The 21,389-nt window shown below is 27.4% G+C and overlaps 1 pseudogene across 1 annotated transcript in view; it reads left to right on the forward strand.

Annotated features, from left to right (window-relative positions):
* LOC111294755 (chromatin assembly factor 1 subunit FAS1-like) overlaps positions 1-21,389 on the forward strand; it is a 94,193-nt pseudogene that overhangs the window by 62,465 nt on the left and 10,339 nt on the right. The window contains exons 2-3 of the transcript XR_016327281.1: positions 20,217-20,720; positions 20,807-20,906. The product of XR_016327281.1 is annotated as a chromatin assembly factor 1 subunit FAS1-like (transcript). The remainder of the gene's footprint in view (positions 1-20,216; positions 20,721-20,806; positions 20,907-21,389) is intronic.

The raw sequence follows: 21,389 nt of genomic DNA on the forward strand, positions 1-21,389 counted from the left end.
AGCAAGTGGCATTTTTTGTAGGCTATTTTTGGAGTGGATTCATGTAAGATTTGAAGTTGTTAAATGGGCTAAATTGAAGCTAAACTTAAGCCAAATTTGATGATATTTAAAAGCTCATTTTATAGGTTAAAATTGGAAGCAAAAGCTAGAGCAAGTACCAAAGGCAATCACAGTTTTATAGGGTTGGGCAGTGTGCATTTTATTTGACTTTAAGAATTATATATTTTGATTCTATTTGAATTAGTTGGTTGTGCATGAGCTGCATAGGAAGAAAAAAAGATTAAATCTAGACCTTTAAGAAACTTCAAAGAAGTGAAAAAATTGCTAAGACCATAAACCAATGCAAAATCACTGTCTTAAAAAGTCTAAGTCAAATCATGCTAGAGTGAGCTGTATGGGAATGCATTTTTTGCCAAGGTTGGGAAGTCCTGATTTTGGAGGAATTATAAGGCCAATTCTATAAAGATGACTTGAAATTTTTCTCTTCTCCCATTGGATAGCAAGAGTAAACAAGGATTATCACACAAGAACCAATGACTTTATACAAAGAGGGAACAAACATTTGACTGCCAATTAATACCCAATGCTGACAAATTTCTTCTATTGTGTAGCTTTTGATGTGTTAAAAATGCTTTTAGTTACAAAAATCAGAGGGCATGTGAACACATAAATAAAGAATGAGTTTGAATAGAAGTGGCACAAAAAAAAAGGCAATATACATGAAAAGGGGGTTGTAATGCATGATCATTCTCAATGTTGCCAGCTTTGACAAAGTTGCAACTTAGGAACTTGAAAATCTTAAAAAATTAGTCTTTGTTGAGCTTAAGTGGCTGCTAACACACCTTACACAGGGCTAATTAAGACTTTCTCATTGGACCATGCATGGAAGCTCATATGATGGAGAAATGACATGGACAATAAAACATTAGTATTTTTGTTTTTTCACCTCCAGAATAGTCCATGTTTGAACAAAGACATTAAGGGCTAAGTTGTATTATTAAAGGTCATTGATTAGCTAAAAATTATCCTTGCTTTAACCTTTAAATAGAATATTATAGGGCACAAAGGAATAGGCCACCTTTTGTAATTTTTTTTGTTCTTTTTTCACTGCCTTAAGTGTGGCTCAACAAATAGCAACTATTGCTAGTCTTGTTAAGCTGTTTTAGGCTCCATTTTAGCTTTGTTTTCTTATTTTTAAATAGTCTTGTTCATATTTTTAATTTACTTTTATTGTATTAAACCATTACTTTTTAAAATTTTAAGCTTTAAGTTTTAGTTTCCTTTAAAGTTTAAGCAAATTTCAATTTTTGTTCTAGTCCATTTTTAGTTCAATTTTGCTTTGATTTTTTACCATTTTTATGTTGTTTGAGCTTGGATTTGGCTTGAGGATGAAAGCCTAAGTTGACATTGAGTTTGAAAAATCATCTAACTGAGTCTAAATGGTTTGACTCTATTTTAGTTCATTTTTGTACTGTTTTCAACCAAGAATTTCATGATGTTGTGTTCAGTTTTTAGGAATGCTTACCTATGCATTTTTTATTTGATTTTAATCTATTTTCAAGATATGTCTTTAGATTTAGTATATCATACACGTACATTAAGTTATGTTAGCATTTAGGTCGAAAAGTTCATGTTGTTTTTCAATTTTCATAATGTATTTTCAACATTATTTTTGTCCTTGTTCTGTTTAATTTTTAAGGGCTGTTTTCTATAAGTCTATTTTGAGTTCGTGATGTTTGTTTTAATGTTTCCTTGCATCTCATGTTATTTTTTCTTTCATTTTAGCTCATAGACACATTTTAGTATTAATTTTTCTTTTTGTGTAAAAAAGATGTTTCATTTCTGTCTAGGCTATTTTATAAATGTTAAATATACATTTTCAAGTTGTTTGTAGTTTTGTTTAATTGGTTTTCATGTCATTTATACTTAGATCTCATGTTTAAGTCAATTTCTTTATGTGTATTTTAGCTTATTTACATAACTCTCTCTTTTTTTATGTTTTGGTTTAACTACATTGTTTAGAATGTGTTTTAATTCTATTTTAAATGTTTAAATCTGGTATTTTGATTCAGTTGCATATTTAAATCTTGTTTATATAATGCCTTACATGTTAGGTAAGTGTTGGTGTTTATTTAGGATAGTTTACTAAGTATTAAATAATTTTTTCTTGTTTATTTTCATAAGTTGCATTTTTCCTTTTTCATGGCTTTTTAAGTTATGTTTTCAGCCCTTAATCTTGTTAATTTTAGTCTTTAAATCATGCCTTGTTTTTATGAATATATTTAGAAGTATGTTTGCCCGCTAGTTCATGTATGCTAATATTTCATGCTTAGTTGTTAAATTCTCTACTATATGTAGTTGTTTGTGTGATTAGTTGCTTTGTATTCTAAGTCATTTTGTTTAATGCCATTTAGGTTCATGTTAGTTTTAGTTTGCATGAAATGTATAGGTTAGACTTTATTTATAGTTAATTTAGCACTCAGTTAAGTGAGTTTTAATTATTGTTAATTTTAATTCGTATGTTATTTTAGATTTATAATTTCATACATTTATGTTATACCATAGGCCAAATACCATCTAACTCATTTTAGGATTTTAATTTCAAGTCATTTACATTTATGTTTTTGCATCTACATGCCATTTAAGGTTTAGGTTACCATTTAGGGTAAATTGCATTTTTATTTATTTTAGTTCCATTTAACTTCATATTGTACCTATTTAGTTATTACATTTTACTTTTATAATTTTTATACTTGTATTAGAGCCTCATTGTTTAGGTTTAAAAAACTTTCTTTTTTTAGTAACTTTTTATTTTAGGTAACTTTCTATTTTTAGTAAGTTTTAGGGTTAATTTAGAAATTTTAATAATTTGTTAATAATTAAGGTTCAATTTCATTTGATATAAATTTTAAGTTTAATTAATTGATAATGTAGGTTTAATTTAATTAATTTAGTTCAATCAAACAAAAAGTTTTCATAAACCAAATATACCCCCAATGTCTAATTTCAAGTCATTTACATTTATGTTTTTGCATCTACATGCCATTTAAGGTTTAGGTTACCATTTAGGGTAAATTGCATTTTTATTTATTTTAGTTCCATTTAACTTCATATTGTACCTATTTAGTTATTACATTTTACTTTTATAATTTTTATACTTGTATTAGAGCCTCATTGTTTAGGTTTAAAAAACTTTCTTTTTTTAGTAACTTTTTATTTTAGGTAACTTTTTATTTTTAGTAAGTTTTAGGGTTAATTTAGAAATTTTAATAATTTGTTAATAATTAAGGTTCAATTTCATTTGATATAAATTTTAAGTTTAATTAATTGATAATGTAGGTTTAATTTAATTAATTTAGTTCAATCAAACAAAAAGTTTTCATAAACCAAATATATCCTCAATGTCTAATTTCAGTAATTCACCTTAGGTTAGAAACGCAATCCCTAAAGAATGATAACTTGGAATACTTCCAATCTATATTATTTGTGTGGCTTGTACATTTATGATACTTCTACATGATCAGCATCAAATTTATATGAGTTAAATGGGAGCTAGAATTGGGATTAATTTAACAAAGGAATTACCAGCTGACTTGACCTTTTCTTGAACTCTTATTGGCTTAGATTTGAGCAAAAGGATCATAACATTTGGAGCCAAATTGAAGAAGCAAAGAGATCAATGATGTGATGGTTATATGTGCAGTTATTGCAAGTTATAAATGGGAGTTAAATTGGAGTAATTTTGGTGAATAAATTAGATGCTGAGTTAATCATTTTTTGACTTTTTATTATATGATTAAAAAACACTTGGATCATTACCACTTAAAGCTTAAAGTCCCCTATGAAATGAAAAAACTACTGCTATCAAGAGAAGAGTTGAAACTTATGGTTTGTAACTGTTTTTACTAACTTGGAGGTTGAGTTGGCATAATGAAGCATTCTTATTGGTCCAAACTCATCATTGATTGTTTATAGGTACCCCATTTAGTTTTCATTTAAAGGGGGAGCTAAGCATAGAGCTGAGTAGAGACTAGAATTTAACTTAGAAGTAGAAAAAGTGTAGAGTAGATTTGTTTTCCTACATTTTCTTTCTTGCCAAACAACTTTTGCACTTACATTTTTTCTTGAATTTTTAGCAATTTAAAGTTTTTTTTAGCTGTTTATTACATTTACTTTGTTGTTACTTGAATTTACATTCAATTGCATTGTGAATTTCTTTTAATTGAGCTTGTTATTTTAGTTTTTTTATTTTTGTTTTATTTTATTTTATTTTCTTTTCTTTTTTTCCAAGTAGTTATTTTCTTACAGTTTCTCTTTAAATTCTTGCATTTAAATGCTTTCAATTACATGTTTTACTTGTTTTTTAGGTCTAGGATCATTTACTTGAATCAATTCTCTTTCAATTCTGCTTGTAATGTCAGAATTTTTTTAATTCTATTTTTTTCAATTCTAGTTTTAGTTTCATGCTTTGTTTTGATTCAAATCCTTTACATTTTGCATTTAATTCTTGTTGACCTTTCAATTACATATTAATACTTTAGTTCTCTAGGTTTTCACACTTAATTTTGGAGCCAAACATTATTGATTTTGGAGGAAACATAAGTTATAGAAGTGAAAACCAGCATATGTTTTTACACATAAGATTTTTTCAATTTCTTGGATGATTCAATGTTGTTTAGAGCTTATTGATGAAGGTTAGTACTGCTTTTAGGTAATGGCAATGTCTATGAAGTAATCTCTGGCTTGAATCAAGTTTAGATTCATTTCTTTTTCCTTTAATCTTTAGTTCAATACATGTTTGTATAAATTCTTGTTTTAAATTTCAATGTTACTTTGCAAGCTATTTTTAGTTTTGATTGTTGTTATTGTTGTTTTTTCATTTCATTGTTCATTTCCCTTTAAATGTCAATTACATTATTCTAAAGTTTCACGTTCAATTACTTGATTTCATGCTTTAATTTTGTTATTTATACTTTGCACTTTAATTTTATCTTTATGTCTAGTTAAATCTAATTTTAGTTATTTTAATTCTATTATTGTGATTTTGCCTTTTTCTTGTATTGCTTGTTTAATGTGTTACTTGCAATTGTTAATTAATAGGTAAAATGTTAATTTGATGGAATCAAATATAGTTAAAAGGTCCAATATTTTATTAATATTAGGATTAACTCAACCTAACAAGGATGATACTCACTCATTATTTTATTATTTGATACAATTCATGCACTTACAAATATCAATATCAAGTTTTTAAGGTCATTGTTGGGGATTGACTACTTAATCTAAATACTAATATCAATACTATTCATGCTCGACAATAGTTTGGTTCACCCTTTTTTCTTTTATTAAATTTTTTGGTTTTTTTTACTTAGAGTTTTTATGGCCAGTGTATGCATAAAGTGATTTAGTGCAGTTTAGTTGTATGTTCATTAGCTAATTGTTGGCTCTACTATTTTAGAGTTGTATGTTAATCATATAGTGTATTAAATTGCTTTAAAGTTATTAAGTTTGGACAATATTGAAATGCTTCAAAGTTGCTATAATAGTTTATTAAGTTTTGTATGATTAACATTGTTGAATGTAAAACACAAAATAGAACTAAAAAATTTGAGGAAACCAACCATAATCGATCTATTTAAGTCAATTTGATTACTTTCAATTGCCATTCTATTATTCAATCTATCCAATTTTTCTATGGATGAAGTTGCCTTTCAAATTTTTACAATCAAATTAATCGAACTAACCATATGTTTTGCCGTAGCATATACCAATGAATTATATTTTGAGATTTGATAACAGAGATTGCATGTTCGAGGGTGATACTTTTGAGGCTATTGGTCTAATGAAAAATGGCTTGAGCGATAAAATGTTGGCATGTTTGCTTGGGTAAAAATTATCTTAAGATATGCGTGTAACACGTATGAAGGATGTTATAAATAATGCAATGGTGTCTACTTGTAGGATATTACCTAGAAAGATTTTACAAATTATGTTGAAAAGTCTAATAACCTTATGAGGCCAACGAAAAGTTATGTGATAAGTTTAAAAAATTTTATAGATGTTAACCCAACATGTAATTAGCTTAAAAAGTTTTATAGATGTTAACCCAATTAATAACCACACCCAAATTGATGAATTAATGCTTAGAATATATGGGGTTAATAAAGAAAGCAATGTCTAATTCTATTTAAATAAAGATCTAGTTAAGAACTACTTTACATTCAAAAAGTAATGTTAGAAAGTAATGGACTTGAAGAAGAAAGTAGTGCCAAGTTTTGCTTTAATTTAATTAGGTGTTATGAACAACAAATAAGGCATGAGACAAAATCTAAAAGAAAGTGTAAGGGAAATAGAAGCCTACCAAAAATTGGTAAGGTTATTTTTCTAAAACTATTTTATAAAAGGAAGACTTGAGGAAAGAAATGAATAAAGATTTGTAAATTTGTAAGTAAAAAGCAAAGAGATAGCTTGTGAACAATTTGCTATCAAATAAGGATTTTTTAAATAAAAAAAGAGTGCTAGGTGTTGAAGAAGCAAAGTCAACTTGAGAAATAGGAAAGATGCTTAGAATGATTGCAAGCTATAAGAATGATGTTGTGATCTATAACCTGAAGAGTTGGAAGCAATGGATCAACAATTGGAGTGATTTTCAAGTATTGGTTATATGTTAAAGATTTTGTTGTTTCATTTAGGTGGTTTTTTTTTTTTATTCTTAAGAGCGATGTGATACTATGAGTATATTATTGTTAAATATAAAGGAGATGAGTATGTCAATTATACGCGGTGTGTTAAAAAATATAGTAACTTGCATATGGTTACTATGATATTAATTCAGGAAATTAAATTAAAAAAAGTTTCAAATGGGTTGATTCAATGTATCTAGCTTTATTGGAACATTGATTAGTGTTTGTTCATGACATATGGGAAATTGGGTAGGTTATTAATTATTTCGGATTAAAAAAGACTTCGAAGGCTATGTCTATTATTAGGGTTAACTTTGATTATGTTATTTGTAATGTGTATACTTCATGCAATATTGAGGCAAAGAAGAATTTGTGGGCTGAGATCATTGATTGACGATTACATAAATTTGGTGAGATAATTAGTGTGTAATGGGTGATTTTAATACTATTAAGTTTCAAGTGGAAAGGATAGAGTGTGTTAGTAATGAAATTGGGATTGATAACTTTAATAAGTTTATAAACTCCAATGAGCTTATTGATATCCTACAAAATGAGAAGAATTTTACTTAGTTTGCTACAAGTAATAAAAAAGTCAACTAGATAGGTTTCTAGTGTTATCAAAATAGATCAACAAGTTCTATGCAAAAAAGTTCAAAGAGATTGATATTTGATTAGGTGAAATAAGTGATTGAGGGGCTTAAGGGCATTTAATTTTTTGAATTGCTGTATGATGAAAAAAGATTTTCTTGAAGAAATTAAGATAGAATGGAATAAAATGAAGATTACTCGAAGAGTTAGATACTACTTAATTAAAAAGATGGTTAATTTAAAATTATTTTTAAAGAATTAGAATAGTTGGGTCTTTGGTAATATTGATGAAAATATTGTGATATTGAAAGAAAATATTGACAACTTCAATAATATTGCTAATAACAAGGACTTGATGGTGAGTGAAATGGAAGAAATTAAAAAAATTGTGTAGAAACTATATAATGCTTTAAGATGTAAGGAATCTCTCTGGAGAAAAAAGTTAAGAGCATTTGGTTGAAAGAAGGTGATAAAATTACTTGTTTCTTTCACTATAAAGCTAAGGTAAGAAACATTTTAAAGTAGTGAGATTGGATTGAAAGGTAAATTTATTTATTCCGTTTAAAATGTTGTCTTCACAAGAGACTAAATGGTTGGAATATCATTTATTATGGATAAAATTAAAAAAGCTATGTAGAGTTGTGATGTGCCTAAGACATGTAGACCAAACAAGTTTATTTTTTATTTTTATAAAAAAGGATGGCATATTATAAAGAAGGATGTGAACTTGTGGAGAAATTTACTATTTTTACATATTAGAAAAATGTATAAATTCATCGTATATTATCTTAATCCCTAAAGTTGATAATCTAGTGGTCTTAACTGATTATGACCTATTTTTTAATAAATTCTCTATATAAGATATTAGAGACAATTTTGTCAAGAATGCTTAAAATGGTGATGTCTAAGCTTATAAGCAATTGCAATGTAGTTTTGTTGTTGGAAGAAAAATCCCAGTTGGTGTAATTTTAGTAAATGAGGTGATTGATTCCTTAAAAAAGAAAAATGTGTGTGGGAAAGGAAAAATTGTACCATAGTTGAATTTTTTGAAAAAGCCTAATATTCAGTGTCTTAAAAATTGTTAGATCAAGTGATGGAGCTCATAGGGATTGGGGTTGTTTGTATTTCAATAGTGTGGGTGACAATTATGATGAATAGATCACCAATAAATCAATTTCACATGGAGCAAAGGCTGTGACAATAAAATCCATTTTCTCCATTTCTTTTTCATCCTTTTTAGTGAAGCTTTACACTTGCCATTGGTTAAAGCTAAAAATTAAATTTTATTCAAAAGTATTCTATTTTCTTTTACTGTTTCTTTTATATCTCACTTACAGTTTGCAAATGATACCATTCTTTCCTTGTAAGTTGATGATGAAAAAGTGGTAAATGCAAAAAAGATTATATAATATTTTTAATTGGTTTCTCGCTTGAAATTGAATAATGCAAAATCTTCTCTAGTTTTTGTTAGGTGATGAACCATTTGGTTGAATAGATGGCTCGAGTTTTTGACTATACAAAGGAAATTATACTTTTTAAATACTATTGTATTCTTGTTGGCGCTAGTCCTAATAGGTTGCCTATGTGTAAACCTATTATTAAAAGGTCGTGCATTAATTACCCCTATGGAAAAGAAGGTTTCTATCTTATAGAGGTAAACTCTTATCAACTTGGTTCTTTCTTGTCTTCTAATTTATTACATGTCTATCTTAAAGCTCTTAAATGAGTGATTTGGAAGGTTGATAAGATTAGGAAAAGATTCTGTAGGGTGTGAATGATGCACAAAAAAAAAAAAAGGGGGTTCAGGTGAAATGGTCAAAAGTCTACTATCCAAAGAAGATTGGTGGCTTTGGTATTTTTACCCTTCATATTGAAAACCATGCTTTTCGTGCTAAATGATGGTAGAGATTGCTAGTAAACATGATTCATTATGGAGAAGAGTGGTAATTTCTAAATATAGGGAACATGTTTAGAAATGGATACTTTTGAATTTGAAATTAAGAAAAGTGTTTTTTATGTGGAGAAAGGTGTTTAGTTTTTCGGCATTGGTGGTGAAGAATTTTATTTGGGGTTAAGTTATATAGATGGATGGTTAGGAAAGGGGTGTGATGTGTTGTTATAGTTTGATAAAAGATATAAACCCAAAACTATTTGTACTTATTTTTTATAAATTTACTAAGATGATTAACTATTAAAAAATTAATAATTTTTTGCATTAAAATTAGTTGAAAATTTTCAAGAGATCTTTATTTAAATGGGAGGTGGTCATGTTTAAGGAGTTGTACTCTATGCTTAATAGAATCCATTTCACACCTTTATAAGAGATAGAATTGTTTAGCAAGAGAATGTATTAGGTACATTCTTGGTTAAAAAGATTTCATCTTTTATGAATTCTTTTTCCAACTCTCATAAAACCTTTGATTTTGCAAATTATGGGTGATTAAAATTCTTCTAAAAGTACAATTCTTTTTATGGCTTATGGTGTTAAATGGGCTTCCCATTAAATCTTTTCTGGTGAGGAAAGGCCTTTCTATTTTGATTTTTAAAACTTATATCCTTGGTTTAATATGGTGAGGAAAATTACTTATCATGTTATGTTTAATTATGTTTGGGTCAGGCTATTTTGGTGTTAGTTTCTTAAGTGGTGGAATTTGAAATGTTGTCAATCATAAACATGACGGGATTTATGTTAAACTACTTTCATTGCATGTTTTGGTATTCTCAAATCATGATTTTTTGCTTCAATTTTTGCATCTATTTGGTCCATTTGGTAGGCAATGAATGAAATTGATGTACCCCAAAGATGGTTGGATGTTTTTAGATGAGTTTTGGTTTAGACAATAAAAAAAAGAAAGAAATACGCAAAACTAAAATCCTTTTAATTGATAAGTTGACATACGACAAACAAAAGAACACTAGCTTTATTTGTCAGACTCTTAGAAAAGGAAGAAAAAAAATGATAAGAATCAGGATAATTCGTAACGAAACAAAGATATTGTTTTTAGAAGAATTGAAGAAGAATGCAAGAATGCAATTCTTATTAATATTCTTAATAAGGATGTGTGGATAATTATATTACTATGGCATACTTATAATGCCTACTATACCCTAGAATATAAAATATACTCTTTATTAAGGAAAAAGAAAAATATAGGAATGTAAGATATTTCTAATTAATAAGATCTTTTACCAGATTTGGTCAAAAATAAACTTTTTAAAACTAAAATAGGAAAGATTACAAGTAATAAAACTAATAATCTTTCTAGCTTAGCCATAAATCTTTAAACTTTCATTCTTCTAGCTTAAATCTTCAAGCTTTCAATCTCCTTCACATAACAACTATATATGAAGCCTATTACACACAAAACCTATAAGTGAAGTCCATTACATGTAAAAAGGCCCATTTAGCATAAAATACTTATAGAAGCCTAATTATGTGAAAAATACCTTCATAAGTGAGCTAAGTTATTGTTTTAGGCTTATTTTCCTTAAAAAGGTTCATGTGAGTTGTATTATGCCTTAACAACAAAACAAGCATTATTTGTAGCTTCTTGACCCTATAACGAGTAATTGGGCCAAGAGTAGGTATAATAGGATCTCAATCCAGCCCATCATCACCTTGATTTATATCAACTTTTACTAAGTCGTCATGGGTCTTATCATTTTTCCTCGGTTAAAATTGATTTGTCCTTAAATCCAATTCCTCATTATCTTTCAAATATGGTGACAAGTCACTCACATTGAAAGCAATAGAATCATTATATTCATCAGGCAAATTAATCTTGTATGCTTTATCATTTACCTTGACAATCATTTTAAAAAGATCATCAACTCTAGGCATGAGCTTTGACTTTCTTTTGTTTGTAAATCTTTTTTTGTGCAAATGGATCTAAACTAAATCATATGGGTTGAGTTAGACTTGTCTTTTTCTTTTGTTGGCAAGCTTCTCACAAACGAGATTTTTCTTCTTAATTTGTTACCAAACACTTTCATGCATTTTTTTCATCATCTTAACCTTTTTCTTACCATCCAACATACCCTTTAATCAATTGGTGACTATTTGGCAACACTATGCACAAGTCAATTTAAAGCAAATTCAACAAATGCTAAGCATTCATCCTAATTTAAGTTCTTGTTAACCATAACTCTAAGTAATAAAGAAAGAATGCGATTTACTACTTTTGTTTGCCCATCAGTTTGTGGATGACAAGCCATACTAAAGAATAATCTTATACCAAGTTTTTTCCACAATGTTTTCTAAAAATAACTTAAGAATTTGACATCATGATTAGACATTATACTTTTGGGCACTTCATACAATCTAACAATCTTTCGAACAAATAAATCAGCAACATGAGAAACATCATTAGTTTTGTGACAAGGCACAAAATTAAACATATTTGAAAATCGATCAACAACAACTAAAACTAAATCTTTACCTTTTTGTGTCCTAAGCAAACTAAGTACAAAACCAACGCTAACATCCACCTATAGCTGGTTTAGAATTGGCAATGGCATGTACAGCTCATGTGCATAGTCTTTGCTTTTGCCTTTCTTACAATTCACACACCTTGAAACAACACGTTGAATATCTCGTTTTATTCTTAGCCTATGAAAATGTTCTTTGACCATCTTCAATGTCTTCTTTTCATTAAAATGGCCATCAAATCCACCTTTATATTTTCTTTTAATAATAACTCCCTAATAGAACCACATGCAAGACACAACTTTCCAAACTTGAAAAGATAATCATCATGGCGATATAAATCATTAGTAGTAACTTTCTCACAAGTTAAGTAAATAAAAGCAAAATATGCATCATCTAAATACTGACCTTTAAGTAGTTCAAATCCTATCAATTTAGTATTAAACAAAGAAATCAAGGCATATCTTCTTGAAAGTGCATCTACCATAACATTGAAATTTCTTTTATTGTACTTATAACATAGGAAAAAGTCTATAAAAATTCCACCCATTTGGCATGTTTTTTATTCAACATATTCTACACCTTCAAGTGCTTCAAGGATTCATAGTTGGTGTGAATCACAAACTCTTTTAGCAACAAATAATGCTGCCATGTCTCAAAATCATGAATTAGTGCATAAAACTAATTGTCATAAATAAAATAGTTTAGGCTTGCTCTACTAAGCTTCTCACTGAAAAAAATAATCGACCTCCTCTCTTACATAAACACAGCCCCAATGCCCACTTTTGAAGCATCACATTTTATCTCAAAGGTCTTTTTAAAATCAAGAAGAGCTAGTATAAGAGTAAAACACAATTTCTCATTGATTAAATCACAACTTCATTAGGTAGCTCACTTCATTAAAATACAACCCTTTTTTTTTTAATTTAATCAAAAAAGCCATTATGGTGCTAAAGTTTTTTACAAATTGCCTATAGAATGATGCTTACTTATGGAAATTTCTCATCTTTAAAACATTGGTTGGAATTAGCCATTTTTGGATTGCTTTCATTTTTTTCTTATCAACTTCAACTTGTGTTGTGAAAAAAGATAACCAAGAAACATTACTTGGTTTTGGAAAAAGTGACACCTCTTAAATTACCAAATAACCTTTCTTATTGTAACACCTCAAAAACTTTCCTGAGTCACATATTTTTTTTCAAGCTCTTACAATACACCAAAAAATCATTAAAATAAACAATAACAATTTTACAAGTAAACTTATGCAATACATGGTTCATTAGTCGCATGAATGTGCTTAGTGCATTGGATAAGCCTAATGGCATAATGATCCACTCATAAAGTCCATGCTTTATCTTAAAGGTTGTCTTACACTCATGTAGTCTTTTTTTTTTATTATTTTGATATTGGTGGTAACCACTATTTAAATCCTCCTTGGAAAACACATATGATCCATGTAACACATCAATCATGTCATCTAATTGTGGAATAGGATAATGGTATTTGATTATAATTTTGTTGATGGATTAACTGTCAATACACATTCTCATAGTTTTATCTTTCTTTGGCACTAAGAAAGTTAACACTGAACATGGGCTCATTAATTCACACACATAGCCCCTTTCTAATAGCTTATTCACCTATCTTGGTAATTCTTTAGCCTTTTTAGGATTATTTCCATAGACTGGTCTATTAAGCAAAGCAACCCTAAAGACAAGAGCTAATTTTATGCTCAATCCCTCTAAGCGACAACAACGCCTTTGATAATTCTTTTAGAAAAAGATCCATAAATTCTTCCAAAATCACCTCAATTTGTGGTGGTATAGGATAGTCCTCCCTTTAGGTTACCTCTTCAATGAACATTAACCAAAATCAAACTTGAATTGGATAAAGCTTACTCCACTTCTTTCTTACTTGCAAGCAAGCTTTTATTTTTCCTTTTCTCCAAACAAAAAAAGCTTTTATTTTTGCATTTATTATGGGCTAAAAAGTGCTAACACGATATTTTTCCCATCTTTTGTGAAAAAATAAGTGTTTTTGAAGCCATCATACATAATCATTCCATCAAATTAACATATTCTTCCTAATAACAAATGACTAGAACTCATTGGCACCACATCGTGCAATATTTCATTTTGTATGACTTCTTAATTGAGAATAGCACCAAAACCTATTTTATGATCCACACTTCATCATTGTCATTTAGCCACTGTAGTTTGTATGGATGGGGATGTTTTGTTGTTGCAAAGTGAAGTTTTTCACCAAACTAACACTATTAGAAAATGTTGCTTTAACAACAATTAATATCATTGTAAAATGATAATTTATCATTGCTAAAATCTTTCACAATGAAAAAAAGTCATTGTGCATACCTTACTTTTTAAAAGTATATGCAATGATTTTTATCATATTGAAAGTCGTTGTAAAAAATGTTTATTGAAATGACTTTTTCTTGTTAGTAAATAAAATATGTTTAAGTAACAACTTAATATGATTATCAAAACTTTCTTTCAATAACCACATATTTGGTTACCAAAAATTTTACGTAACAAAATTATTTTGGTTGTTTAATAATTTTTTGCAATGTAATACTTTTTGTTATAAATTATCTTAGACAATAATTATTTTATCATTTCAATAAGTAATTTCATAACAACAATAATTGTTGTAAAAAAATTTTACAAAACCACAATTTTATCATTTAAATTTTTTTTTTTTTGCAATGACATAAGAAAATTTAATAACCATTATTATTGTTATAAATAATCTTTTCACAATGAAATTTTTGTTGTTACAAATGATAAACAAATTAATAACAATTTTATTAACATTAGAAACAACAAATATTATTATCCAAAATTATTGCACAACATTGTCTCATTGTGAAAATTATTTATTTTTTCATATCAACTTTTATAAAAATCAACAACAATCTTTATTATTGTAAAAAATCTTTGCCTACTAAATTTTTTTATGTTGTCATTGTCAATACATTTGTTTTAAAATCTGTTAAAACAATTAAATTCTTAAACAAGTAAAGAATGTAATAAAATATATTAGAATAATTAAAATTCCTAAACAAATAAAAAAATTCTGATCATAATCTAAGTTTTAACTTACAACTCTATTGAGTTGGTTTCATAATTGATAGTGTAGTAAATCCATATATTTGCTCATTTGGAAGGTGTAGCAAATCCTTAAACCTTTCTCCTAAGCACTACACAGTTTCTTAATTCATTATCTGCTTCCATTTTCTTCTTGAAAGAAAAAAAAAAAAAAAAACTAAAAGAAGCATCATCATGTTATGAAGTAGCGAACAACAGAAAGAGAAAAAAAAAAAAGAACCCATCTTCATTTGCTAACTTCTTTTGTCTTAGACAATTCATTTTCTTGACTTTAACTTGTTATTCAAATTCTAATAAATAAATTTAAATGAGATTTTATGTATAAAATTTATTTATAATTAAAATTTACCATAATATAAAGGCCATTATGTCATTAGAGATTTTTTGTTTCCATAGGTTTGTAAAAAATATTGTAGAGACAAATAGACAATGGTCATTTAAATGTAGTTTATCATTTTTTGGCATCTAAAGCTTTGAAAGTTGAGTTGATCAACATTTTGTTGTAGGAAAAATAACTAATAAAATGTAGCACATAGACTTAAAACACACAGTAGCATTCAAATGGCCATGATTCCAGCATTGGAACAATACTAAAATGCTTTTATTGCTTAAGACCAAAAGTAAGATGTCTGAAACAAAATGTGGATGTAGGTATCCTGGATTATAAATACCTAAATTACAAGCCTATACGTTGCTCCATTAGGTCTCAAACCATTTTTTCTCAACTATTGAAACACATAGGTCACTTAATTAAAAAAAATATTCGACTATTTCTATCACAACTATTGTTACAAATAAAAAAGCTGTCACAAGTTTGGCCACAATTTTCATAAAAATTATTTAATTTGCCAACAAAACTATCACCAATTTATAAATCTATTACAACTTCAGTCACAACTATCTTCTATAAATTTTAATATGTATATTTTAATTAATTACATAAAAATAAAATAAAGTACAAAGCCAAATAAATGATTTTCTATGTCATTGATTAAAAAAAGATAAAAAATTGTATTACAATATTTTACAAGATAAATTACATTTGCGATACCTAAACTATGGATTGCAAATCTATTTGGTCCCTAAAGTTTCAAAAGTAACTTGTTAATCCCTAAACTGTCAACTTTGTAATGAAATGGTCATTCCGTCAATTTTTCATTAACTTTGAGTTTAATTGCCAATTAGGTAACACTATTGTTTGATGATGTGTATATAATTGCTTTGTTGAAATCTTTTATTTTAATCATAATTTTTGAAAAATCTATTTTCCATTTTAAAAAATATATTTACTAGTAAATCATATTATAAAAAATAAATACTAATATTTTTTAAAATTATAAATTAACTAATTACATTTTTGGGATTTTTAATTTAATCTTAATTTTATAATGTTAGCACAAATATAAAAGCCAATTAGGGGATAAATTTGATTGTTTAAATTTTAAACAAATTTGAAACTATGGAAGTGAATAAAGTAATTTCAATCAAAGTAATATGCAAGTAAATTAAATGAAGTATAGGAAAAGAGAAGCAAATATATCAATGTAGAAAAGTTCGACTTCTTCAACAAGATTTTTAAATCATCTCCCTTAGCCTTTCTAGCGAAGCCCAATCCAGTAATAGCAAATGCTCTTACAAATTACCTTTTATATGTTAATGTATAACCTTTATAATCCTTTTATTTTGAAGGATAAAATCTCAACGTCTAGCCAATCTTTAAAACAACTACTCCAGAGGATGCCTCACTCATTGATTAAGAAAATCTTCTACAAACTAGTGAAACCTCTAATAAGCAAGTTTTTGTTAAGTTTAAGTACAAAGATTAAAAGATAATACAATAGAAAGTTCCTAAATGAACATAAAGAATCAAGCTTTAACACTTGTAATGGCCCTGGAATAAAAAAATCAACTTTTGCATATTTGGAAGGATATCTCTTACTATTAAATGTGTTAGAGGCCTTCTTTTATGTTGTAATATGTTTTTTATTTGTTGTGGATATTAGGAGTGAAAATAGCTGTTGGATTCTTCAAATTTTGTCTCGATTTGAACTTGTATGCATAAGGGAATGAATACTTCTATTTTAAAATTCAAAATTTTGATTATTACAATCCAAGAGATCAATCATTTTAAGGGAGTGATCGATTCTTTTTATTATGGGGATTGATCCTTTCACCTAGAAATTCAAAAGAAGTATTCTATTAATTAAATGGTCGATTCTATGTTTGAACCTTTTGCTAAGTGATTGATCTTTTCATATGAAAAATCAACCTTTTCAGCTAAATTTCAAGAAGAGTATTTTGTTAACAAAAGATTGATCTTGGGATCAATCTTCTTGTAAAAACCAAAGAAGGATCAATCCTTTATTCTTATTTTTGAAAAAATTAACCTTTTTATTAAGAAAAAAAGGGTTATATTTTTAAAAAATGTTCTAACAAAATTATTCATTTTTAATTTTAAATGTTTGAGAAAAATTAGTTCTATAATATTTAGTAAATTTTTAAAAGAATAATTCAAAATAATTTAAGGAAAAATTACTAAATGTTATCTAGAAATCTTTTAATTTAGCTTAATATTTTTTATATAAAAATTTAGATTAATTCAAAACTAACATATAAAAATCTATTTGCTATTTAACAAAGAAAATATATATTTTACTAATAATCATATTAATAATAAAAAATAAATACTAAAAATAAAATAATATTATCAATTAAATTAGTTAATTTATTGTGTAAATAAAAAAATAAATAATTATTTACTAATAAAAGAAAAACTAATTTAATTTATTTTTGAGTTATAATATTTTATAAAATATATTTGCAAGATAAAATATTTTAATTTTTTCTTTTTTTTCTTTAATTACTTTTATTTTATTTTTATTATCTTAATTTTCTTTTCTATTCATTTTTTTTTCTTTTTCTTTTTCTTTTTTCTTTTACTACTGTCAACCTCATTAATCTAGGCTAGCTAGCACCAATAAGGGCCAAAACTACTATTGTTGAAGTTCGATAGACTACTAAAGCCATATTGGATCCTATAACTATTGATCCGATAAAAATGAAAGATCGAATTTCACTAATTTGATCTTTTTTTTTGTGTATATTGCTTACTTTAGAAGTCGGTTTAAGTCTAATTGACTATTATACTATTGGTTGGCCAAATTGAACCCTTCTACCAACAAAGGAGTGACAGAAGAAAAAATAAAAGAGAAAAAGAAAAAAAATGGATAAAAGAGAGAATAAAATTTCACATAATATATTTTTTCAACAATTTAGTTGATACATGTTAATCACTTATTAGACACAAGGTTAATAGTTGTTCTTAATGACTAATTTAAAGAAAACATTGACAAAAAAACTATTTTGTTATTATATTAAAAATATAAGAACTAATAAGTTATTTTTAAAAATATAAGGACTAAAATGATATTTAATCCATCATTTAAGAATTACAGGTGTAATTTACCCTTTTTTATAAAATGTTACATTTATATGATTTATAAAAATCTAAGCATGAACAAGTGCACTTTTTAATAAAAAATAATAAAATATGATAAAATTGCAGATTTTTTGGAAAGAATTGAAAATTTTATATAATTGCAGGTAAATTAAAACGAGATGCTAATGATTTAGTCGTTTTTCACTTATCCAAATACTTTATGATTCATTTAGATGATCGAAATTTCTATCGATTATCCAAATAAAGCTTTAAATTCCGTTCAAGATCACATTTAACCATTAACCGGGTGCGAATGGCCCATTTGCACGGTTGGCCAAGTGTTCGATTAAAGCTTGTGTGATGCGAATGGGCCATTTAGACTGCACTAAACCTATGATTAGAGATCCAACTACATTAGAAATGGTGAGTTGTTATTGAAGTGAAACCTGTGATCGTGGTTAAGAGTCCAAATGCTTTTGGCAACGGTACATCTTAATTGGAGTTTAGTGAACCTGGACCTCCAAAAATTTTAGAAAACTCTTATTATGCATAATTATCTATTTTTATATTAAATAAATGTAAATTGTTGTCAAATTTAAATTGTTAATTTTATTTTTTTGTTTGCAACTTAATTTAATGCATCTTAAATTGAAAGAAATTGAAATCATATTAATATTTCTCAAACTTTTAAACATAATAAATTTATAACAGCCATGTAAACTTAAAATAATTTATTTGTGCATTTTTATATTAATGTTTTTAATGATTATTTTATCTTTTTTGTCACGTCTATCTTCATCGTGTATTTCTGTTTCATGTGGAACAGGTTATCTCATCAACAATTCAATTTTAGTGTTACTCAAAAACGCCTTACCATACTTACCAAACCAGTGCCTACGGCTACGTTGAAAAAGGTCGAGCAAATATGGGTGGTAAGAAAATTTCCTTATTCAAAAGTGAACGTGAGAATTGAAAATTATGTGTAAATTATAAGAGAGTTTTTGATAAATTATTTGTTGATATATTTAATTTTTGATTATTTATTAAATTTAATAAATAAATTTAAATAATATTTTTATATTCATTTAAAAGAATTGAAATGAATAAAAATTTATTCAGATGTTTACATGGGTGAACAAAATCATTTAAAATTTGTTTATTTGTTATTTATTTATTATTTGTTTATAATGATATTAATAAAATTATATTTTTATTATTTATTTTAATTTTATTTTAAAATTTATTTATATTTATTTAAATTCATATATATTCGTTTATTATTTAATTAAATTTATTTGATTATAATTTATTTATTATTTATGAATATATTTATTTATATATTTATTTATATATATTCATGAACATATTTATTTATATATGTACATGAATATTTTTACTTAATATTTATAAATAAATTTATTTAATTTAATTAAATCAAATATAAATATTTTATTATTTAAATAAATAAAATAATTTCCTTACTAAACGTGATCCAAACTCAGAATATTTAAAAAAAATAAATTATAAATATATGTTTACTCATTCATATTTAATTCGTCTACTGTATGTTGGGAAACGAAAGGAAGGCACTCAATGGGAAATTGATCCGACCCGAGAAGACAGTTACCATTGTTTTCAATTCAAAATGAAACGTGTCTGGGCCAAGAATTTTGACTCCCCGACTCCCAAAATGTTGAGGCGCAATGTATTATTAAACTTCGTTGGAGCCAAAAGCTTGGCGGGAAAAAATAAGTAGCCACATTTTATTTATTGAAGACTTCATACCCACTGTTTATTTATTTATTTTAATTTAATTTTTTTCCGCTGCATCTGCGTAAAAACTTTCATCACTTCTCGCCATTTCATTTCTTTTGTTTTTTTTTTTTTTAATATAAAAAACTCGTAAAAATCAAATAGCAAATTTGGAGTCCGAAATTCTTAAGTATATCTTTAAGGATTTGGTGCTTCTTGGTTACGATAGCGGATTCAGTGCCGGTGATGGACGTGGATGATGATATGAAAGTCCCCTAAATAGACCGTCAAGATCAACCCAAGAAGACCCTGAAGCGAAAGAGAGCATCATGTGTTTCGGAGACCTTGAGCGGTGAACAAAGAGAGGCCCAGATCAAGGGATTGAAGCAAGAAATGGAGGGGCTTTTCGGGTATTACAAAGAAATGGAGCAGAAATCGGGTTTTGGAATAGGGTCCGATATGGGGCTTGTTAGTTCGGTTGTTCATTGAATTCAGTGGTTGCGGTTCTGATGGAGGAGAGTGATTTAACGCTGCAGAGATTGTTAGAGGCAATTTATGAAAGGATCCAGGACATAATGGGAAATGTGAGTTTGGTCACGGTGAAAAACGCGGCATTATTTGTAGGGCAGAGAGTGAAATATGGATTAGGCAATGAACATGCTGATATTTTGGAGGATGATTCTCGCTCTTCTCTTCGGTGTTGGGAGGTGATTTTTTCTTTATTTATCTTTCTCTCTTTTTGGATTTTTGTTGCTTTTATAGTATTTAACTTGATTACATGCTTATCTGATAGACCAGAGATGCAAAGTTGATACCAAAATCTGTGCCTGCCACATTAAAAATTCGGCGCACTTGTAGGAAGAAGATTAATGAGAGGATTGTTTCTGTTTCTGGTAAGAGGAAATTTATCTGATTACAAGGTTGAATCTGTTTTGATATGCCCTTGATTTCTTTGCTATTAAATTCTCTTGATTCGTTTCATTCTTGTTTCATTAGTGAAGTGAATACTGTGGTTTCAGTGGAATAGATGTGTCAGCCTTTATCACTGTCTTAACTATTTGTTTGGTTCTGTGTGTGTGTGTGTGTGTGTGTTTTCTCTCGTAATTTAGATTTGCTTCATCAAGCATCTCTTGATTTTCACTCTATTCTCATATGGAAAATGAGGTTATTCTGTTGCTAGTGACAATTATTTTAGAGGACAAGTTTTGAAGAATCCAGTCAACTGAAGGTCCCTTTTCACCCATCTAGTTACAAACGCCTTCTGAAATAGGATTTCAGATATGCTCATGCCTTATGGAGTGCAATTAATGATGTTTAGAAGTTTCGTCTTATATCAATCCTTATTAAAAATATTTAACTTTCCTGAATATCATCTC

This window comes from Durio zibethinus, chromosome 14 (genome assembly GCF_047325235.1).
Source record: "Durio zibethinus cultivar Kanyao isolate XHJ-2024 chromosome 14, ASM4732523v1, whole genome shotgun sequence".
NCBI lineage: Eukaryota > Viridiplantae > Streptophyta > Magnoliopsida > Malvales > Malvaceae > Durio > Durio zibethinus.